The sequence below is a fragment of the Mesoplodon mirus genome (genome assembly GCF_964341445.2).
Source record: "Mesoplodon mirus genome assembly, chromosome: 1".
In the NCBI taxonomy this organism is placed as follows: domain Eukaryota; kingdom Metazoa; phylum Chordata; class Mammalia; order Artiodactyla; family Ziphiidae; genus Mesoplodon; species Mesoplodon mirus.
The window spans coordinates 149,835,646-149,860,583 of NC_138976.1; positions in this window are offsets into that span (position 1 = coordinate 149,835,646).

Here is a 24,938-nt window from a genome sequence, read left to right on the forward strand (position 1 = left end):
TATTAAAATGAATAACCAAGTGTTTTAATTGACATCAGAAGATGAAAACAATAAACCCTGAGAACATAGAAAAAAGTTAAAGAAATATATGAGCAGAATTTAATACAACAGAAAACGTATAAAATTCAGGTGATTTATTAAGTCCAAAGAATCTTCTTTGAAAAGATTTAAAAGACACACTTTGATTAAGGAAAACAAAAACATAAATAAAGAATATACAGAAAGAGTCAGGACAATGTTAGAGCAGAGAATATATGAAATGCCAGTAAATTTGAACATTTCTGTCAAGTGGACCATTTCCTAGCTCCTAAAGTTTACCAAAACTGACACAAGAGGAAATCATTGAAGGTCATCATGTCTGCCCTTGGCATTCTCGGAACGCCCTGGCCTCAGAATGCAGCCACTGTAGTCCATGGTAACCTGTGGAGAGGGGGCGGGGCTGAGCGAGGTTGGAACACTGCCCTCACTGAGGGAGTGGGTGTGGCCATCTCTGCTGTGACTGAACAAAGGGCAGGGGAGCAGGGGGCCCAGGTCAGGGCCCTCAGAGCCCGGCAGGTCCAGTGGAGTGTCACAAGCATTTAGGCCCAGGCCATAGGGCGCTTTCTTTGTCTACACAGATGCCGAAACTCTCACCTTTCCACTCAGGCCGCCCTCTTACTTGAAGTGTGTGTGGAACCTGTCCGCGCAGTACACCTCGCTGCACAGCTAACCATAGGTCTGGGCATCGTTGCTTCCTGCCAGGTGACCGAGGCTCGCAGGCAGATGGGACCCTGGGACACATGCAGAGAGGCTCCTGCCCGGGCCACAGGCCGCCCACTGCCCCTGCCCCAGAACGGGGGCCGCAAAGCAGCCCTGTCTGAGTCTCCTGCCTCTAGAGGGAGTATTGGACCAACACTTGTAGAAAACGGGGTCCTTGCGGCCCACGCATTGGAGGGACACAAATAAATCTTTGCCGACTTTCTGCTGAAACTTACGAGCGTTCACACCTAAGCCTCTTACAAGGTCAGCTGTTTAGCTAAACATGAGCTCATGATCTAAATTTACACAATAATGAAGAAAGCAGCTACAAGGGGAGACAATCAGCCAAAACAATCAATACCAGAATTAGATTCCCAAGGCCATCCATCAGATGTAGGAATAATCGGGTGCAAGGCAGAAAATATACATAAAACTGGCACTGAAACAAGGCACAAGGTTGTTTTCAAAGACTGGTAGGATCTCTAAAACATTTTTAAAGGACATGTGATTGATAAAGCTAAATACACAAAGGTTGTGTAATACAACAGATTAATCACTGAGAAGAGTGAAATTATGCTGTTTTGAAAACTATGGCAGGTCAGATTTTCTGCCTAATTATATAAGAAGATTTCTCTAAAAAATAAACATTATTTCAAAGCCTTATTGGCTGTGAAATAAGTTAAGGGTATTTCAAATGGCTTGTCTGCAAAGAAAGGTGAGATGTAGGGGATCACAGAAAGTCAAGGGGAAAATAGGTCAATATATACATTGCTATATGGTGAACTAAGCCTTAGGCTAGCAACAATGGAGAGGACCTGACCCTTAGAAACGTACAAGTAAGCTGGAAGCTTCAAAAGTTCAAATCTTTATAAGTAAAAAGATTTATTAAAATGAATAACCAAGTGTTTTAAGTGACATCAGAAGATGAAAACAATAAACCCTGAGAACATAGAAAAAAGTTAAATAAAGATATGAGCAGAACTTAATACAACAGAAAACGTATAAAATTCAGGTGATTTAGTAAGTCCAAAGAATCTTCTTTGAAAAGATTTAAAAGACACACTTTGATTAAGGAAAACAAAAACATAAGTAAAGAATATACAGAAAGAGTCAGGACAATGTTAGAGCAGAGAATATATGAAATGCCAGTAAATTTGAACATTTCTGTCAAGTGGACCATTTCCTAGCTCCTAAAGTTTACCAAAACTGACACAAGAGGAAATCATTTAAGGTCATCATGTCTGCCCTTGGCATTCTCGGAACGCCCTAGCCTCAGAATGCAGCCTCTGTAGTCCATGGTAACCTGCGGAGAGGGGGCGGGGCTGAGGGAGGTTGGGACACTGCCCTCATTGAGGGAGTGGGTGTGGCCATCTCTGCTGTGACTGAACAAAGGGCAGGGGATCAGGGGGCCCAGGGCAGGGCCCTCAGAGCCCGGCAGGCCCAGTGGAGTGTCACAAGCATTTAGGCCCAGGCCAAAGGGCGCTTTCTTTGTCTGCACAGCTGCCCAAACTCTCACCTTTCCACTCAGGCCGCCCTCTTACTTGAAGTGTGTGTGGAACCTGTCCGCGCAGTACACCTCGCTGCACAGCTAACCATAGGTCTGGGCATCGTAGCTTCCTGCCAGGTGACCGAGGCTCGCAGGCAGATGGGTCCCTGGGACACACGCGGAGAGGCTCCTGCCAGGGCCACAGGCTGCCCACTGCCCCTGCCCCAGATCGGGGGCCGCAAAGCAGCCCTGTCTGAGTCCCCTGCCTCTAGAGGGAGTATTGGACCAACACTTGTAGAAAACGGGGTCCTTGCGGGCCACTCATTGGAGGGACACAAATAAATCTTGGCCGACTTTCTGCTGAAACTTACGAGCGTTCACACCTAAGCCTCTTACAAGGTCAGCTGTTTAGCTAAACATGGGCTCATGATCTAACTTTACACAATAATGAAGAAAGCAGCTACAAGGGGAGACAATCAGCCAAAACAATCAATACCAGAATTAGATTCCCAAGGCCATCCATCAGATGTAGGAATAATCGGGTGCAAGGCAGAAAATATACATAAAACTGGAACTGAAACAAGGCACGAGGATGTTTTCAAAGACTGGTAGGATCTCTAAAATATTTTTAAAGGACATGTCATTGATAAAGCTAAATACACAAAGGTTGTGTAATACAACAGATTAATCATTGAGAAGAGTGAAATTATGCTGTTTTGAAAACTATGGCAGGTCAGATTTTCTGCCTAATTATATAAGAAGATTTCTCTAAAGAATACACATTATTTCAAAGACTTTTTGGCTGTGAAATAATTTAAGGGTATTTCAAATGGCTTGTCTGCAAAGAAAGGTGAGATGTAGGGGATCACAGAAAGTCGAGGGGAAAATAGGTCAATATACACATTGCTATATCGTGAACTAAGCCTTAGGCCGGCAACAATGGAGAGGACCTGACCCTTAGAAACGTACAAGTAAGCTGGAATCTTCAAAAGTTCAAATCTTTATAAGTAAAAAGATTTATTAAAATGAATAACCAAGTGTTTTAATTGACATCAGAAGATGAAAACAATAAACCCTGAGAACATAGAAAAAAGTTAAATAAAGATATGAGCAGAACTTAATACAACAGAAAACGTATAAAATTCAGGTGATTTAGTAAGTCCAAAGAATCTTCTTTGAAAAGATTTAAAAGACACACTTTAATTAAGGAAAACAAAAACATAAGTAAAGAATATACAGAAGGAGTCAGGACAATGTTAGGGCAGAGAATATATGAAATGCCAGTAAGTTTGAACATTTCTGTCAAGTGGACCATTTCCTAGCTCCTAAAGTTTACCAAAACTGACACAAGAGGAAATCATTAAAGGTCTTCATGTCTGCCCTTGGCATTCTCGGAACGCCCTAGCCTCAGAATGCAGCCTCTGTAGTCCATGGTAACCTGCGGAGAGGGGGCGGGGCTGAGGGAGGTTGGAACACTGCCCTCACTGAGGGAGTGGGTGTGGCCATTTCTGCTGTGACTGAACAAAGAGCAGGGGAGCAGGGGGCCCAGTGCAGGGCCCTCAGAGCCCGGCAGGCCCAGTGGAGTGTCACAAGCATTTAGGCCCAGGCCAAAGGGCGCTTTCTTTGTCTGCACAGCTGCCCAAACTCTCACCTTTCCACTCAGGCCGCCCTCTTACTTGAAGTGTGTGTGGAACCTGTACGCGCAGTACACCTCGCTGCACAGCTAAGCATAGGTCTGGGCATCGTAGCTTCCTGCCAGGTGACCGAGGCTCACAGGCAGATGGGTCCCTGGGACACACGCAGAGTGGCTCCTGCCCGGGCCACAGGCCGCCCACAGCCCCTGCCCCAGATCGGGGGCCACAAAGCAGCCCTGTCTGAGTGCCCTGCCTCTAGAGGGAGTATTGGACCAACACTTGTAGAAAACGGGGACCATGCGGGCCACTCATTGGAGGGACACAAATAAATCTTTGCCGACTTTCTGCTGAAACTTACGAGCGTTCACACCTAAGCCTCTTACAAGGTCAGCTGTTTAGCTAAACATGGGCTCATGATCTAACTTTACACAATAATGAAGAAAGCAGCTACAAGGGGAGACAATCAGCCAAAACAATCAATACCAGAATTAGATTCCCAAGGCCATCCATCAGATGTAGGAATAATCGGGTGCAAGGCAGAAAATATACATAAAACTGGAACTGAAACAAGGCACGAGGATGTTTTCAAAGACTGGTAGGATCTCTAAAACATTTTTAAAGGACATGTCATTGATAAAGCTAAATACACAAAGGTTGTGTAATACAACAGATTAATCATTGAGAAGAGTGAAATTATGCTGTTTTGAAAACTATGGCAGGTCAGATTTTCTGCCTAATTATATAAGAAGATTTCTCTAAAAAATACCCATTATTTCAAAGACTTTTTGGCTGTGAAATAAGTTAAGGGTATTTCAAATGGCTTGTCTGCAAAGAAAGGTGAGATGTAGGGGATCACAGAAAGTCGAGGGGAAAATAGGTCAATATATACATTGCTATATGGTGAACTAAGCCTCAGGCCAGCAACAATGGAGAGGACCTGACCCTTAGAACCGTACAAGTAAGCTGGAATCTTCAAAAGTTCAAATCTTTATAGGTAAAAAGATTTATTAAAATGAATAACCAAGTGTTTTAATTGACATCAGAAGACGAAAACAATAAACCCTGAGAACATAGAAAAAAGTTAAAGAAATATATGAGCAGAATTTAATACAACAGAAAACGTATAAAATTCAGGTGATTTATTAAGTCCAAAGAATCTTCTTTGAAAAGATTTAAAAGACACACTTTGATTAAGGAAAACAAAAACATAAATAAAGAATATACAGAAAGAGTCAGGACAATGTTAGAGCAGAGAATATATGAAATGCCAGTAAATTTGAACATTTCTGTCAAGTGGACCATTTCCTAGCTCCTAAAGTTTACCAAAACTGACACAAGAGGAAATCATTAAAGGTCTTCATGTCTGCCCTTGGCATTCTCGGAACGCCCTGGCCTCAGAATGCAGCCACTGTAGTCCATGGTAACCTGTGGAGAGGGGGCGGGGCTGAGCGAGGTTGGAACACTGCCCTCACTGAGGGAGTGGGTGTGGCCATCTCTGCTGTGACTGAACAAAGGGCAGGGGAGCAGGGGGCCCAGGGCAGGGCCCTCAGAGCCCGGCAGGCCTAGTGGAGTGTCACAAGCATTTAGGCCCAGGCCATAGGGCGCTTTCTGTGTCTGCACAGATGCCGAAACTCTCACCTTTCCACTCAGGCCACCCTCTTACTTGAAGTGTGTGTGGAACCTGTCCGCGCAGTACACCTCGCTGCACAGCTAACCATAGGTCTGGGCATCGTTGCTTCCTGCCAGGTGACCGAGGCTCGCAGGCAGATGGGACCCTGGGACACACGCGGAGAGGCTCCTGCCCGGGCCACAGGCCGCCCACTGCCCCTGCCCCAGAACGGGGGCCGCAAAGCAGCCCTGTCTGAGTCTCCTGCCTCTAGAGGGAGTATTGGACCAACACTTGTAGAAAACGGGGTCCTTGCGGCCCACGCATTGGAGGGACACAAATAAATCTTTGCCGACTTTCTGCTGAAACTTACGAGCGTTCACACCTAAGCCTCTTACAAGGTCAGCTCTTTAGCTAAACATGAGCTCATGATCTAAATTTACACAATAATGAAGAAAGCAGCTACAAGGGGAGACAATCAGCCAAAACAATCAATACCAGAATTAGATTCCCAAGGCCATCCATCAGATGTAGGAATAATCGGGTGCAAGGCAGAAAATATACATAAAACTGGCACTGAAACAAGGCACAAGGTTGTTTTCAAAGACTGGTAGGATCTCTAAAACATTTTTAAAGGACATGTGATTGATAAAGCTAAATACACAAAGGTTGTGTAATACAACAGATTAATCACTGAGAAGAGTGAAATTATGCTGTTTTGAAAACTATGGCAGGTCAGATTTTCTGCCTAATTATATAAGAAGATTTCTCTAAAAAATAAACATTATTTCAAAGCCTTATTGGCTGTGAAATAAGTTAAGGGTATTTCAAATGGCTTGTCTGCAAAGAAAGGTGAGATGTAGGGGATCACAGAAAGTCAAGGGGAAAATAGGTCAATATATACATTGCTATATGGTGAACTAAGCCTTAGGCTAGCAACAATGGAGAGGACCTGACCCTTAGAAACGTACAAGTAAGCTGGAAGCTTCAAAAGTTCAAATCTTTATAAGTAAAAAGATTTATTAAAATGAATAACCAAGTGTTTTAAGTGACATCAGAAGATGAAAACAATAAACCCTGAGAACATAGAAAAAAGTTAAATAAAGATATGAGCAGAACTTAATACAACAGAAAACGTATAAAATTCAGGTGATTTAGTAAGTCCAAAGAATCTTCTTTGAAAAGATTTAAAAGACACACTTTGATTAAGGAAAACAAAAACATAAGTAAAGAATATACAGAAAGAGTCAGGACAATGTTAGAGCAGAGAATATATGAAATGCCAGTAAATTTGAACATTTCTGTCAAGTGGACCATTTCCTAGCTCCTAAAGTTTACCAAAACTGACACAAGAGGAAATCATTTAAGGTCATCATGTCTGCCTTTGGCATTCTCGGAACGCCCTAGCCTCAGAATGCAGCCTCTGTAGTCCATGGTAACCTGTGGAGAGGGGGCGGGGCTGAGCGAGGTTGGAACACTGCCCTCACTGAGGGAGTGGGTGTGGCCATCTCTGCTGTGACTGAACAAAGGGCAGGGGATCAGGGGGCCCAGGGCAGGGCCCTCAGAGCCCGGCAGGCCCAGTGGAGTGTCACAAGCATTTAGGCCCAGGCCAAAGGGCGCTTTCTTTGTCTGCACAGCTGCCCAAACTCTCACCTTTCCACTCAGGCCGCCCTCTTACTTGAAGTGTGTGTGGAACCTGTCCGCGCAGTACACCTCGCTGCACAGCTAACCATAGGTCTGGGCATCGTAGCTTCCTGCCAGGTGACCGAGGCTCGCAGGCAGATGGGTCCCTGGGACACACGCGGAGAGGCTCCTGCCAGGGCCACAGGCTGCCCACTGCCCCTGCCCCAGATCGGGGGCCGCAAAGCAGCCCTGTCTGAGTCCCCTGCCTCTAGAGGGAGTATTGGACCAACACTTGTAGAAAACGGGGTCCTTGCGGGCCACTCATTGGAGGGACACAAATAAATCTTGGCCGACTTTCTGCTGAAACTTACGAGCGTTCACACCTAAGCCTCTTACAAGGTCAGCTGTTTAGCTAAACATGGGCTCATGATCTAACTTTACACAATAATGAAGAAAGCAGCTACAAGGGGAGACAATCAGCCAAAACAATCAATACCAGAATTAGATTCCCAAGGCCATCCATCAGATGTAGGAATAATCGGGTGCAAGGCAGAAAATATACATAAAACTGGAACTGAAACAAGGCACGAGGATGTTTTCAAAGACTGGTAGGATCTCTAAAACATTTTTAAAGGACATGTCATTGATAAAGCTAAATACACAAAGGTTGTGTAATACAACAGATTAATCATTGAGAAGAGTGAAATTATGCTGTTTTGAAAACTATGGCAGGTCAGATTTTCTGCCTAATTATATAAGAAGATTTCTCTGAAAAATACCCATTATTTCAAAGACTTTTTGGCTGTGAAATAAGTTAAGGGTATTTCAAATGGCTTGTCTGCAAAGAAAGGTGAGATGTAGGGGATCACAGAAAGTCGAGGGGAAAATAGGTCAATATATACATTGCTATATGGTGAACTAAGCCTCAGGCCAGCAACAATGGAGAGGACCTGACCCTTAGAAACGTACAAGTAAGCTGGAATCTTCAAAAGTTCAAATCTTTATAGGTAAAAAGATTTATTAAAATGAATAACCAAGTGTTTTAATTGACATCAGAAGATGAAAACAATAAACCCTGAGAACATAGAAAAAAGTTAAAGAAATATATGAGCAGAATTTAATACAACAGAAAACGTATAAAATTCAGGTGATTTATTAAGTCCAAAGAATCTTCTTTGAAAAGATTTAAAAGACACACTTTGATTAAGGAAAACAAAAACATAAATAAAGAATATACAGAAAGAGTCAGGACAATGTTAGAGCAGAGAATATATGAAATGCCAGTAAATTTGAACATTTCTGTCAAGTGGACCATTTCCTAGCTCCTAAAGTTTACCAAAACTGACACAAGAGGAAATCATTGAAGGTCATCATGTCTGCCCTTGGCATTCTCGGAACGCCCTGGCCTCAGAATGCAGCCACTGTAGTCCATGGTAACCTGTGGAGAGGGGGCGGGGCTGAGCGAGGTTGGAACACTGCCCTCACTGAGGGAGTGGGTGTGGCCATCTCTGCTGTGACTGAACAAAGGGCAGGGGAGCAGGGGGCCCAGGTCAGGGCCCTCAGAGCCCGGCAGGTCCAGTGGAGTGTCACAAGCATTTAGGCCCAGGCCATAGGGCGCTTTCTTTGTCTACACAGATGCCGAAACTCTCACCTTTCCACTCAGGCCGCCCTCTTACTTGAAGTGTGTGTGGAACCTGTCCGCGCAGTACACCTCGCTGCACAGCTAACCATAGGTCTGGGCATCGTTGCTTCCTGCCAGGTGACCGAGGCTCGCAGGCAGATGGGACCCTGGGACACATGCAGAGAGGCTCCTGCCCGGGCCACAGGCCGCCCACTGCCCCTGCCCCAGAACGGGGGCCGCAAAGCAGCCCTGTCTGAGTCTCCTGCCTCTAGAGGGAGTATTGGACCAACACTTGTAGAAAACGGGGTCCTTGCGGCCCACGCATTGGAGGGACACAAATAAATCTTTGCCGACTTTCTGCTGAAACTTACGAGCGTTCACACCTAAGCCTCTTACAAGGTCAGCTGTTTAGCTAAACATGAGCTCATGATCTAAATTTACACAATAATGAAGAAAGCAGCTACAAGGGGAGACAATCAGCCAAAACAATCAATACCAGAATTAGATTCCCAAGGCCATCCATCAGATGTAGGAATAATCGGGTGCAAGGCAGAAAATATACATAAAACTGGCACTGAAACAAGGCACAAGGTTGTTTTCAAAGACTGGTAGGATCTCTAAAACATTTTTAAAGGACATGTGATTGATAAAGCTAAATACACAAAGGTTGTGTAATACAACAGATTAATCACTGAGAAGAGTGAAATTATGCTGTTTTGAAAACTATGGCAGGTCAGATTTTCTGCCTAATTATATAAGAAGATTTCTCTAAAAAATAAACATTATTTCAAAGCCTTATTGGCTGTGAAATAAGTTAAGGGTATTTCAAATGGCTTGTCTGCAAAGAAAGGTGAGATGTAGGGGATCACAGAAAGTCAAGGGGAAAATATGTCAATATATACATTGCTATATGGTGAACTAAGCCTTAGGCTAGCAACAATGGAGAGGACCTGACCCTTAGAAACGTACAAGTAAGCTGGAAGCTTCAAAAGTTCAAATCTTTATAAGTAAAAAGATTTATTAAAATGAATAACCAAGTGTTTTAAGTGACATCAGAAGATGAAAACAATAAACCCTGAGAACATAGAAAAAAGTTAAATAAAGATATGAGCAGAACTTAATACAACAGAAAACGTATAAAATTCAGGTGATTTAGTAAGTCCAAAGAATCTTCTTTGAAAAGATTTAAAAGACACACTTTGATTAAGGAAAACAAAAACATAAGTAAAGAATATACAGAAAGAGTCAGGACAATGTTAGAGCAGAGAATATATGAAATGCCAGTAAATTTGAACATTTCTGTCAAGTGGACCATTTCCTAGCTCCTAAAGTTTACCAAAACTGACACAAGAGGAAATCATTTAAGGTCATCATGTCTGCCCTTGGCATTCTCGGAACGCCCTAGCCTCAGAATGCAGCCTCTGTAGTCCATGGTAACCTGCGGAGAGGGGGCGGGGCTGAGGGAGGTTGGGACACTGCCCTCATTGAGGGAGTGGGTGTGGCCATCTCTGCTGTGACTGAACAAAGGGCAGGGGATCAGGGGGCCCAGGGCAGGGCCCTCAGAGCCCGGCAGGCCCAGTGGAGTGTCACAAGCATTTAGGCCCAGGCCAAAGGGCGCTTTCTTTGTCTGCACAGCTGCCCAAACTCTCACCTTTCCACTCAGGCCGCCCTCTTACTTGAAGTGTGTGTGGAACCTGTCCGCGCAGTACACCTCGCTGCACAGCTAACCATAGGTCTGGGCATCGTAGCTTCCTGCCAGGTGACCGAGGCTCGCAGGCAGATGGGTCCCTGGGACACACGCGGAGAGGCTCCTGCCAGGGCCACAGGCTGCCCACTGCCCCTGCCCCAGATCGGGGGCCGCAAAGCAGCCCTGTCTGAGTCCCCTGCCTCTAGAGGGAGTATTGGACCAACACTTGTAGAAAACGGGGTCCTTGCGGGCCACTCATTGGAGGGACACAAATAAATCTTGGCCGACTTTCTGCTGAAACTTACGAGCGTTCACACCTAAGCCTCTTACAAGGTCAGCTGTTTAGCTAAACATGGGCTCATGATCTAACTTTACACAATAATGAAGAAAGCAGCTACAAGGGGAGACAATCAGCCAAAACAATCAATACCAGAATTAGATTCCCAAGGCCATCCATCAGATGTAGGAATAATCGGGTGCAAGGCAGAAAATATACATAAAACTGGAACTGAAACAAGGCACGAGGATGTTTTCAAAGACTGGTAGGATCTCTAAAATATTTTTAAAGGACATGTCATTGATAAAGCTAAATACACAAAGGTTGTGTAATACAACAGATTAATCATTGAGAAGAGTGAAATTATGCTGTTTTGAAAACTATGGCAGGTCAGATTTTCTGCCTAATTATATAAGAAGATTTCTCTAAAGAATACACATTATTTCAAAGACTTTTTGGCTGTGAAATAATTTAAGGGTATTTCAAATGGCTTGTCTGCAAAGAAAGGTGAGATGTAGGGGATCACAGAAAGTCGAGGGGAAAATAGGTCAATATACACATTGCTATATCGTGAACTAAGCCTTAGGCCGGCAACAATGGAGAGGACCTGACCCTTAGAAACGTACAAGTAAGCTGGAATCTTCAAAAGTTCAAATCTTTATAAGTAAAAAGATTTATTAAAATGAATAACCAAGTGTTTTAATTGACATCAGAAGATGAAAACAATAAACCCTGAGAACATAGAAAAAAGTTAAATAAAGATATGAGCAGAACTTAATACAACAGAAAACGTATAAAATTCAGGTGATTTAGTAAGTCCAAAGAATCTTCTTTGAAAAGATTTAAAAGACACACATTAATTAAGGAAAACAAAAACATAAGTAAAGAATATACAGAAGGAGTCAGGACAATGTTAGGGCAGAGAATATATGAAATGCCAGTAAGTTTGAACATTTCTGTCAAGTGGACCATTTCCTAGCTCCTAAAGTTTACCAAAACTGACACAAGAGGAAATCATTAAAGGTCTTCATGTCTGCCCTTGGCATTCTCGGAACGCCCTAGCCTCAGAATGCAGCCTCTGTAGTCCATGGTAACCTGCGGAGAGGGGGCGGGGCTGAGGGAGGTTGGAACACTGCCCTCACTGAGGGAGTGGGTGTGGCCATTTCTGCTGTGACTGAACAAAGAGCAGGGGAGCAGGGGGCCCAGTGCAGGGCCCTCAGAGCCCGGCAGGCCCAGTGGAGTGTCACAAGCATTTAGGCCCAGGCCAAAGGGCGCTTTCTTTGTCTCCACAGCTGCCCAAACTCTCACCTTTCCACTCAGGCCGCCCTCTTACTTGAAGTGTGTGTGGAACCTGTACGCGCAGTACACCTCGCTGCACAGCTAACCATAGGTCTGGGCATCGTAGCTTCCTGCCAGGTGACCGAGGCTCACAGGCAGATGGGTCCCTGGGACACACGCAGAGTGGCTCCTGCCCGGGCCACAGGCCGCCCACAGCCCCTGCCCCAGATCGGGGGCCACAAAGCAGCCCTGTCTGAGTGCCCTGCCTCTAGAGGGAGTATTGGACCAACACTTGTAGAAAACGGGGACCATGCGGGCCACTCATTGGAGGGACACAAATAAATCTTTGCCGACTTTCTGCTGAAACTTACGAGCGTTCACACCTAAGCCTCTTACAAGGTCAGCTGTTTAGCTAAACATGGGCTCATGATCTAACTTTACACAATAATGAAGAAAGCAGCTACAAGGGGAGACAATCAGCCAAAACAATCAATACCAGAATTAGATTCCCAAGGCCATCCATCAGATGTAGGAATAATCGGGTGCAAGGCAGAAAATATACATAAAACTGGAACTGAAACAAGGCACGAGGATGTTTTCAAAGACTGGTAGGATCTCTAAAACATTTTTAAAGGACATGTCATTGATAAAGCTAAATACACAAAGGTTGTGTAATACAACAGATTAATCATTGAGAAGAGTGAAATTATGCTGTTTTGAAAACTATGGCAGGTCAGATTTTCTGCCTAATTATATAAGAAGATTTCTCTAAAAAATACCCATTATTTCAAAGACTTTTTGGCTGTGAAATAAGTTAAGGGTATTTCAAATGGCTTGTCTGCAAAGAAAGGTGAGATGTAGGGGATCACAGAAAGTCGAGGGGAAAATAGGTCAATATATACATTGCTATATGGTGAACTAAGCCTCAGGCCAGCAACAATGGAGAGGACCTGACCCTTAGAACCGTACAAGTAAGCTGGAATCTTCAAAAGTTCAAATCTTTATAGGTAAAAAGATTTATTAAAATGAATAACCAAGTGTTTTAATTGACATCAGAAGATGAAAACAATAAACCCTGAGAACATAGAAAAAAGTTAAAGAAATATATGAGCAGAATTTAATACAACAGAAAACGTATAAAATTCAGGTGATTTATTAAGTCCAAAGAATCTTCTTTGAAAAGATTTAAAAGACACACTTTGATTAAGGAAAACAAAAACATAAATAAAGAATATACAGAAAGAGTCAGGACAATGTTAGAGCAGAGAATATATGAAATGCCAGTAAATTTGAACATTTCTGTCAAGTGGACCATTTCCTAGCTCCTAAAGTTTACCAAAACTGACACAAGAGGAAATCATTAAAGGTCTTCATGTCTGCCCTTGGCATTCTCGGAACGCCCTGGCCTCAGAATGCAGCCACTGTAGTCCATGGTAACCTGTGGAGAGGGGGCGGGGCTGAGCGAGGTTGGAACACTGCCCTCACTGAGGGAGTGGGTGTGGCCATCTCTGCTGTGACTGAACAAAGGGCAGGGGATCAGGGGGCCCAGGGCAGGGCCCTCAGAGCCCGGCAGGCCCAGTGGAGTGTCACAAGCATTTAGGCCCAGGTCAAAGGGCGCTTTCTTTGTCTGCACAGCTGCCCAAACTCTCACCTTTCCACTCAGGCCGCCCTCTTACTTGAAGTGTGTGTGGAACCTGTCCGCGCAGTACACCTCGCTGCACAGCTAACCATAGGTCTGGGCATCGTAGCTTCCTGCCAGGTGACCGAGGCTCGCAGGCAGATGGGTCCCTGGGACACACGCGGAGAGGCTCCTGCCAGGGCCACAGGCTGCCCACTGCCCCTGCCCCAGATCGGGGGCCGCAAAGCAGCCCTGTCTGAGTCCCCTGCCTCTAGAGGGAGTATTGGACCAACACTTGTAGAAAACGGGGTCCTTGCGGGCCACTCATTGGAGGGACACAAATAAATCTTGGCCGACTTTCTGCTGAAACTTACGAGCGTTCACACCTAAGCCTCTTACAAGGTCAGCTGTTTAGCTAAACATGGGCTCATGATCTAACTTTACACAATAATGAAGAAAGCAGCTACAAGGGGAGACAATCAGCCAAAACAATCAATACCAGAATTAGATTCCCAAGGCCATCCATCAGATGTAGGAATAATCGGGTGCAAGGCAGAAAATATACATAAAACTGGAACTGAAACAAGGCACGAGGATGTTTTCAAAGACTGGTAGGATCTCTAAAACATTTTTAAAGGACATGTCATTGATAAAGCTAAATACACAAAGGTTGTGTAATACAACAGATTAATCATTGAGAAGAGTGAAATTATGCTGTTTTGAAAACTATGGCAGGTCAGATTTTCTGCCTAATTATATAAGAAGATTTCTCTGAAAAATACCCATTATTTCAAAGACTTTTTGGCTGTGAAATAAGTTAAGGGTATTTCAAATGGCTTGTCTGCAAAGAAAGGTGAGATGTAGGGGATCACAGAAAGTCGAGGGGAAAATAGGTCAATATATACATTGCTATATGGTGAACTAAGCCTCAGGCCAGCAACAATGGAGAGGACCTGACCCTTAGAAACGTACAAGTAAGCTGGAATCTTCAAAAGTTCAAATCTTTATAGGTAAAAAGATTTATTAAAATGAATAACCAAGTGTTTTAATTGACATCAGAAGATGAAAACAATAAACCCTGAGAACATAGAAAAAAGTTAAAGAAATATATGAGCAGAATTTAATACAACAGAAAACGTATAAAATTCAGGTGATTTATTAAGTCCAAAGAATCTTCTTTGAAAAGATTTAAAAGACACACTTTGATTAAGGAAAACAAAAACATAAATAAAGAATATACAGAAAGAGTCAGGACAATGTTAGAGCAGAGAATATATGAAATGCCAGTAAATTTGAACATTTCTGTCAAGTGGACCATTTCCTAGCTCCTAAAGTTTACCAAAACTGACACAAGAGGAAATCATTGAAGGTCATCATGTCTGCCCTTGGCATTCTCGGAACGCCCTGGCCTCAGAATGCAGCCACTGTAGTCCATGGTAACCTGTGGAGAGGGGGCGGGGCTGAGCGAGGTTGGAACACTGCCCTCACTGAGGGAGTGGGTGTGGCCATCTCTGCTGTGACTGAACAAAGGGCAGGGGAGCAGGGGGCCCAGGTCAGGGCCCTCAGAGCCCGGCAGGTCCAGTGGAGTGTCACAAGCATTTAGGCCCAGGCCATAGGGCGCTTTCTTTGTCTACACAGATGCCGAAACTCTCACCTTTCCACTCAGGCCGCCCTCTTACTTGAAGTGTGTGTGGAACCTGTCCGCGCAGTACACCTCGCTGCACAGCTAACCATAGGTCTGGGCATCGTTGCTTCCTGCCAGGTGACCGAGGCTCGCAGGCAGATGGGACCCTGGGACACATGCAGAGAGGCTCCTGCCCGGGCCACAGGCCGCCCACTGCCCCTGCCCCAGAACGGGGGCCGCAAAGCAGCCCTGTCTGAGTCTCCTGCCTCTAGAGGGAGTATTGGACCAACACTTGTAGAAAACGGGGTCCTTGCGGCCCACGCATTGGAGGGACACAAATAAATCTTTGCCGACTTTCTGCTGAAACTTACGAGCGTTCACACCTAAGCCTCTTACAAGGTCAGCTGTTTAGCTAAACATGAGCTCATGATCTAAATTTACACAATAATGAAGAAAGCAGCTACAAGGGGAGACAATCAGCCAAAACAATCAATACCAGAATTAGATTCCCAAGGCCATCCATCAGATGTAGGAATAATCGGGTGCAAGGCAGAAAATATACATAAAACTGGCACTGAAACAAGGCACAAGGTTGTTTTCAAAGACTGGTAGGATCTCTAAAACATTTTTAAAGGACATGTGATTGATAAAGCTAAATACACAAAGGTTGTGTAATACAACAGATTAATCACTGAGAAGAGTGAAATTATGCTGTTTTGAAAACTATGGCAGGTCAGATTTTCTGCCTAATTATATAAGAAGATTTCTCTAAAAAATAAACTTTATTTCAAAGCCTTATTGGCTGTGAAATAAGTTAAGGGTATTTCAAATGGCTTGTCTGCAAAGAAAGGTGAGATGTAGGGGATCACAGAAAGTCAAGGGGAAAATAGGTCAATATATACATTGCTATATGGTGAACTAAGCCTTAGGCTAGCAACAATGGAGAGGACCTGACCCTTAGAAACGTACAAGTAAGCTGGAAGCTTCAAAAGTTCAAATCTTTATAAGTAAAAAGATTTATTAAAATGAATAACCAAGTGTTTTAAGTGACATCAGAAGATGAAAACAATAAACCCTGAGAACATAGAAAAAAGTTAAATAAAGATATGAGCAGAACTTAATACAACAGAAAACGTATAAAATTCAGGTGATTTAGTAAGTCCAAAGAATCTTCTTTGAAAAGATTTAAAAGACACACTTTGATTAAGGAAAACAAAAACATAAGTAAAGAATATACAGAAAGAGTCAGGACAATGTTAGAGCAGAGAATATATGAAATGCCAGTAAATTTGAACATTTCTGTCAAGTGGACCATTTCCTAGCTCCTAAAGTTTACCAAAACTGACACAAGAGGAAATCATTTAAGGTCATCATGTCTGCCCTTGGCATTCTCGGAACGCCCTAGCCTCAGAATGCAGCCTCTGTAGTCCATGGTAACCTGCGGAGAGGGGGCGGGGCTGAGGGAGGTTGGGACACTGCCCTCATTGAGGGAGTGGGTGTGGCCATCTCTGCTGTGACTGAACAAAGGGCAGGGGATCAGGGGGCCCAGGGCAGGGCCCTCAGAGCCCGGCAGGCCCAGTGGAGTGTCACAAGCATTTAGGCCCAGGCCAAAGGGCGCTTTCTTTGTCTGCACAGCTGCCCAAACTCTCACCTTTCCACTCAGGCCGCCCTCTTACTTGAAGTGTGTGTGGAACCTGTCCGCGCAGTACACCTCGCTGCACAGCTAACCATAGGTCTGGGCATCGTAGCTTCCTGCCAGGTGACCGAGGCTCGCAGGCAGATGGGTCCCTGGGACACACGCGGAGAGGCTCCTGCCAGGGCCACAGGCTGCCCACTGCCCCTGCCCCAGATCGGGGGCCGCAAAGCAGCCCTGTCTGAGTCCCCTGCCTCTAGAGGGAGTATTGGACCAACACTTGTAGAAAACGGGGTCCTTGCGGGCCACTCATTGGAGGGACACAAATAAATCTTGGCCGACTTTCTGCTGAAACTTACGAGCGTTCACACCTAAGCCTCTTACAAGGTCAGCTGTTTAGCTAAACATGGGCTCATGATCTAACTTTACACAATAATGAAGAAAGCAGCTACAAGGGGAGACAATCAGCCAAAACAATCAATACCAGAATTAGATTCCCAAGGCCATCCATCAGATGTAGGAATAATCGGGTGCAAGGCAGAAAATATACATAAAACTGGAACTGAAACAAGGCACGAGGATGTTTTCAAAGACTGGTAGGATCTCTAAAATATTTTTAAAGGACATGTCATTGATAAAGCTAAATACACAAAGGTTGTGTAATACAACAGATTAATCATTGAGAAGAGTGAAATTATGCTGTTTTGAAAACTATGGCAGGTCAGATTTTCTGCCTAATTATATAAGAAGATTTCTCTAAAGAATACACATTATTTCAAAGACTTTTTGGCTGTGAAATAATTTAAGGGTATTTCAAATGGCTTGTCTGCAAAGAAAGGTGAGATGTAGGGGATCACAGAAAGTCGAGGGGAAAATAGGTCAATATACACATTGCTATATCGTGAACTAAGCCTTAGGCCGGCAACAATGGAGAGGACCTGACCCTTAGAAACGTACAAGTAAGCTGGAATCTTCAAAAGTTCAAATCTTTATAAGTAAAAAGATTTATTAAAATGAATAACCAAGTGTTTTAATTGACATCAGAAGATGAAAACAATAAACCCTGAGAACATAGAAAAAAGTTAAATAAAGATATGAGCAGAACTTAATACAACAGAAAACGTATAAAATTCAGGTGATTTAGTAAGTCCAAAGAATCTTCTTTGAAAAGATTTAAAAGACACACATTAATTAAGGAAAACAAAAACATAAGTAAAGAATATACAGAAGGAGTCAGGACAATGTTAGGGCAGAGAATATATGAAATGCCAGTAAGTTTGAACATTTCTGTCAAGTGGACCATTTCCTAGCTCCTAAAGTTTACCAAAACTGACACAAGAGGAAATCATTAAAGGTCTTCATGTCTGCCCTTGGCATTCTCGGAACGCCCTAGCCTCAGAATGCAGCCTCTGTAGTCCATGGTAACCTGCGGAGAGGGGGCGGGGCTGAGGGAGGTTGGAACACTGCCCTCACTGAGGGAGTGGGTGTGGCCATTTCTGCTGTGACTGAACAAAGAGCAGGGGAGCAGGGGGCCCAGTGCAGGGCCCTCAGAGCCCGGCAGGCCCAGTGGAGTGTCACAAGCATTTAGGCCCAGGCCAAAGGGCGCTTTCTTTGTCTCCACAGCTGCCCAAACTCTCACCTTTCCACTCAGGCCGCCCTCTTACTTGAAGTGTGTGTGGAACCTGTACGCGCAGTACACCTCGCTGCACAGCTAACCATAGGTCTGGGCATCGTAGCTTCCTGCCAGGTGACCGAGGCTCACAGGCAGATGGGTCCCTGGGACACACGCAGAGTGGCTCCTGCCCGGGCCACAGGCCGCCCACAGCCCCTGCCCCAGATCGGGGGCCACAAAGCAGCCCTGTCTGAGTGCCCTGCCTCTAGAGGGAGTATTGGACCAACACTTGTAGAAAACGGGGACCATGCGGGCCACTCATTGGAGGGACACAAATAAATCTTTGCCGACTTTCTGCTGAAACTTACGAGCGTTCACACCTAAGCCTCTTACAAGGTCAGCTGTTTAGCTAAACATGGGCTCATGATCTAACTTTACACAATAATGAAGAAAGCAGCTACAAGGGGAGACAATCAGCCAAAACAATCAATACCAGAATTAGATTCCCAAGGCCATCCATCAGATGTAGGAATAATCGGGTGCAAGGCAGAAAATATACATAAAACTGGAACTGAAACAAGGCACGAGGATGTTTTCAAAGACTGGTAGGATCTCTAAAACATTTTTAAAGGACATGTCATTGATAAAGCTAAATACACAAAGGTTGTGTAATACAACAGATTAATCATTGAGAAGAGTGAAATTATGCTGTTTTGAAAACTATGGCAGGTCAGATTTTCTGCCTAATTATATAAGAAGATTTCTCTAAAAAATACCCATTATTTCAAAGACTTTTTGGCTGTGAAATAAGTTAAGGGTATTTCAAATGGCTTGTCTGCAAAGAAAGGTGAGATGTAGGGGATCACAGAAAGTCGAGGGGAAAATAGGTCAATATATACATTGCTATATGGTGAACTAAGCCTCAGGCCAGCAACAATGGAGAGGACCTGACCCTTAGAACCGTACAAGTAAGCTGGAATCTTCAAAAGTTCAAATCTTTATAGGTAAAAAGATTTATTAAAATGAATAACCAAGTGTTTTAATTGACATCAGAAGATGAAAACAATAAACCCTGAGAACATAGAAAAAAGTTAAAGAAATATATGAGCAGAATTTAATACAACAGAAAACGTATAAAATTCAGGTGATTTATTAAGTCCAAAGAATCTTCTTTGAAAAGATTTAAAAGACACACTTTGATTAAGGAAAACAAAAACATAAATAAAGAATATACAGAAAGAGTCAGGACAATGTTAGAGCAGAGAATATATGAAATGCCAGTAAATTTGAACATTTCTGTCAAGTGGACCATTTCCTAGCTCCTAAAGTTTACCAAAACTGACACAAGAGGAAATCATTAAAGGTCTTCATGTCTGCCCTTGGCATTCTCGGAACGCCCTGGCCTCAGAATGCAGCCACTGTAGTCCATGGTAACCTGTGGAGAGGGGGCGGGGCTGAGCGAGGTTGGAACACTGCCCTCACTGAGGGAGTGGGTGTGGCCATCTCTGCTGTGACTGAACAAAGGGCAGGGGATCAGGGGGCCCAGGGCAGGGCCCTCAGAGCCCGGCAGGCCCAGTGGAGTGTCACAAGCATTTAGGCCCAGGTCAAAGGGCGCTTTCTTTGTCTGCACAGCTGCCCAAACTCTCACCTTTCCACTCAGGCCGCCCTCTTACTTGAAGTGTGTGTGGAACCTGTCCGCGCAGTACACCTCGCTGCACAGCTAACCATAGGTCTGGGCATCGTAGCTTCCTGCCAGGTGACCGAGGCTCGCAGGCAGATGGGTCCCTGGGACACACGCGGAGAGGCTCCTGCCAGGGCCACAGGCTGCCCACTGCCCCTGCCCCAGATCGGGGGCCGCAAAGCAGCCCTGTCTGAGTCCCCTGCCTCTAGAGGGAGTATTGGACCAACACTTGTAGAAAACGGGGTCCTTGCGGGCCACTCATTGGAGGGACACAAATAAATCTTGGCCGACTTTCTGCTGAAACTTACGAGCGTTCACACCTAAGCCTCTTACAAGGTCAGCTGTTTAGCTAAACATGGGCTCATGATCTAACTTTACACAATAATGAAGAAAGCAGCTACAAGGGGAGACAATCAGCCAAAACAATCAATACCAGAATTAGATTCCCAAGGCCATCCATCAGATGTAGGAATAATCGGGTGCAAGGCAGAAAATATACATAAAACTGGAACTGAAACAAGGCACGAGGATGTTTTCAAAGACTGGTAGGATCTCTAAAACATTTTTAAAGGACATGTCATTGATAAAGCTAAATACACAAAGGTTGTGTAATACAACAGATTAATCATTGAGAAGAGTGAAATTATGCTGTTTTGAAAACTATGGCAGGTCAGATTTTCTGCCTAATTATATAAGAAGATTTCTCTGAAAAATACCCATTATTTCAAAGACTTTTTGGCTGTGAAATAAGTTAAGGGTATTTCAAATGGCTTGTCTGCAAAGAAAGGTGAGATGTAGGGGATCACAGAAAGTCGAGGGGAAAATAGGTCAATATATACATTGCTATATGGTGAACTAAGCCTCAGGCCAGCAACAATGGAGAGGACCTGACCCTTAGAAACGTACAAGTAAGCTGGAATCTTCAAAAGTTCAAATCTTTATAGGTAAAAAGATTTATTAAAATGAATAACCAAGTGTTTTAATTGACATCAGAAGATGAAAACAATAAACCCTGAGAACATAGAAAAAAGTTAAAGAAATATATGAGCAGAATTTAATACAACAGAAAACGTATAAAATTCAGGTGATTTATTAAGTCCAAAGAATCTTCTTTGAAAAGATTTAAAAGACACACTTTGATTAAGGAAAACAAAAACATAAATAAAGAATATACAGAAAGAGTCAGGACAATGTTAGAGCAGAGAATATATGAAATGCCAGTAAATTTGAACATTTCTGTCAAGTGGACCATTTCCTAGCTCCTAAAGTTTACCAAAACTGACACAAGAGGAAATCATTGAAGGTCATCATGTCTGCCCTTGGCATTCTCGGAACGCCCTGGCCTCAGAATGCAGCCACTGTAGTCCATGGTAACCTGTGGAGAGGGGGCGGGGCTGAGCGAGGTTGGAACACTGCCCTCACTGAGGGAGTGGGTGTGGCCATCTCTGCTGTGACTGAACAAAGGGCAGGGGAGCAGGGGGCCCAGGTCAGGGCCCTCAGAGCCCGGCAGGTCCAGTGGAGTGTCACAAGCATTTAGGCCCAGGCCATAGGGCGCTTTCTTTGTCTACACAGATGCCGAAACTCTCACCTTTCCACTCAGGCCGCCCTCTTACTTGAAGTGTGTGTGGAACCTGTCCGCGCAGTACACCTCGCTGCACAGCTAACCATAGGTCTGGGCATCGTTGCTTCCTGCCAGGTGACCGAGGCTCGCAGGCAGATGGGACCCTGGGACACATGCAGAGAGGCTCCTGCCCGGGCCACAGGCCGCCCACTGCCCCTGCCCCAGAACGGGGGCCGCAAAGCAGCCCTGTCTGAGTCTCCTGCCTCTAGAGGGAGTATTGGACCAACACTTGTAGAAAACGGGGTCCTTGCGGCCCACGCATTGGAGGGACACAAATAAATCTTTGCCGACTTTCTGCTGAAACTTACGAGCGTTCACACCTAAGCCTCTTACAAGGTCAGCTGTTTAGCTAAACATGAGCTCATGATCTAAATTTACACAATAATGAAGAAAGCAGCTACAAGGGGAGACAATCAGCCAAAACAATCAATACCAGAATTAGATTCCCAAGGCCATCCATCAGATGTAGGAATAATCGGGTGCAAGGCAGAAAATATACATAAAACTGGCACTGAAACAAGGCACAAGGTTGTTTTCAAAGACTGGTAGGATCTCTAAAACATTTTTAAAGGACATGTGATTGATAAAGCTAAATACACAAAGGTTGTGTAATACAACAGATTAATCACTGAGAAGAGTGAAATTATGCTGTTTTGAAAACTATGGCAGGTCAGATTTTCTGCCTAATTATATAAGAAGATTTCTCTAAAAAATAAACTTTATTTCAAAGCCTTATTGGCTGTGAAATAAGTTAAGGGTATTTCAAATGGCTTGTCTGCAAAGAAAGGTGAGATGTAGGGGATCACAGAAAGTCAAGGGGAAAATAGGTCAATATATACATTGCTATATGGTGAACTAAGCCTTAGGCTAGCAACAATGGAGAGGACCTGACCCTTAGAAACGTACAAGTAAGCTGGAAGCTTCAAAAGTTCAAATCTTTATAAGTAAAAAGATTTATTAAAATGAATAACCAAGTGTTTTAAGTGACATCAGAAGATGAAAACAATAAACCCTGAGAACATAGAAAAAAGTTAAATAAAGATATGAGCAGAACTTAATACAACAGAAAACGTATAAAATTCAGGTGATTTAGTAAGTCCAAAGAATCTTCTTTGAAAAGATTTAAAAGACACACTTTGATTAAGGAAAACAAAAACATAAGTAAAGAATATACAGAAAGAGTCAGGACAATGTTAGAGCAGAGAATATATGAAATGCCAGTAAATTTGAACATTTCTGTCAAGTGGACCATTTCCTAGCTCCTAAAGTTTACCAAAACTGACACAAGAGGAAATCATTTAAGGTCATCATGTCTGCCCTTGGCATTCTCGGAACGCCCTAGCCTCAGAATGCAGCCTCTGTAGTCCATGGTAACCTGCGGAGAGGGGGCGGGGCTGAGGGAGGTTGGGACACTGCCCTCATTGAGGGAGTGGGTGTGGCCATCTCTGCTGTGACTGAACAAAGGGCAGGGGATCAGGGGGCCCAGGGCAGGGCCCTCAGAGCCCGGCAGGCCCAGTGGAGTGTCACAAGCATTTAGGCCCAGGCCAAAGGGCGCTTTCTTTGTCTGCACAGCTGCCCAAACTCTCACCTTTCCACTCAGGCCGCCCTCTTACTTGAAGTGTGTGTGGAACCTGTCCGCGCAGTACACCTCGCTGCACAGCTAACCATAGGTCTGGGCATCGTAGCTTCCTGCCAGGTGACCGAGGCTCGCAGGCAGATGGGTCCCTGGGACACACGCGGAGAGGCTCCTGCCAGGGCCACAGGCTGCCCACTGCCCCTGCCCCAGATCGGGGGCCGCAAAGCAGCCCTGTCTGAGTCCCCTGCCTCTAGAGGGAGTATTGGACCAACACTTGTAGAAAACGGGGTCCTTGCGGGCCACTCATTGGAGGGACACAAATAAATCTTGGCCGACTTTCTGCTGAAACTTACGAGCGTTCACACCTAAGCCTCTTACAAGGTCAGCTGTTTAGCTAAACATGGGCTCATGATCTAACTTTACACAATAATGAAGAAAGCAGCTACAAGGGGAGACAATCAGCCAAAACAATCAATACCAGAATTAGATTCCCAAGGCCATCCATCAGATGTAGGAATAATCGGGTGCAAGGCAGAAAATATACATAAAACTGGAACTGAAACAAGGCACGAGGATGTTTTCAAAGACTGGTAGGATCTCTAAAATATTTTTAAAGGACATGTCATTGATAAAGCTAAATACACAAAGGTTGTGTAATACAACAGATTAATCATTGAGAAGAGTGAAATTATGCTGTTTTGAAAACTATGGCAGGTCAGATTTTCTGCCTAATTATATAAGAAGATTTCTCTAAAGAATACACATTATTTCAAAGACTTTTTGGCTGTGAAATAATTTAAGGGTATTTCAAATGGCTTGTCTGCAAAGAAAGGTGAGATGTAGGGGATCACAGAAAGTCGAGGGGAAAATAGGTCAATATACACATTGCTATATCGTGAACTAAGCCTTAGGCCGGCAACAATGGAGAGGACCTGACCCTTAGAAACGTACAAGTAAGCTGGAATCTTCAAAAGTTCAAATCTTTATAAGTAAAAAGATTTATTAAAATGAATAACCAAGTGTTTTAATTGACATCAGAAGACGAAAACAATAAACCCTGAGAACATAGAAAAAAGTTAAATAAAGATATGAGCAGAACTTAATACAACAGAAAACGTATAAAATTCAGGTGATTTAGTAAGTCCAAAGAATCTTCTTTGAAAAGATTTAAAAGACACACTTTAATTAAGGAAAACAAAAACATAAGTAAAGAATATACAGAAGGAGTCAGGACAATGTTAGGGCAGAGAATATATGAAATGCCAGTAAGTTTGAACATTTCTGTCAAGTGGACCATTTCCTAGCTCCTAAAGTTTACCAAAACTGACACAAGAGGAAATCATTAAAGGTCTTCATGTCTGCCCTTGGCATTCTCGGAACGCCCTAGCCTCAGAATGCAGCCTCTGTAGTCCATGGTAACCTGCGGAGAGGGGGCGGGGCTGAGGGAGGTTGGAACACTGCCCTCACTGAGGGAGTGGGTGTGGCCATTTCTGCTGTGACTGAACAAAGAGCAGGGGAGCAGGGGGCCCAGTGCAGGGCCCTCAGAGCCCGGCAGGCCCAGTGGAGTGTCACAAGCATTTAGGCCCAGGCCAAAGGGCGCTTTCTTTGTCTGCACAGCTGCCC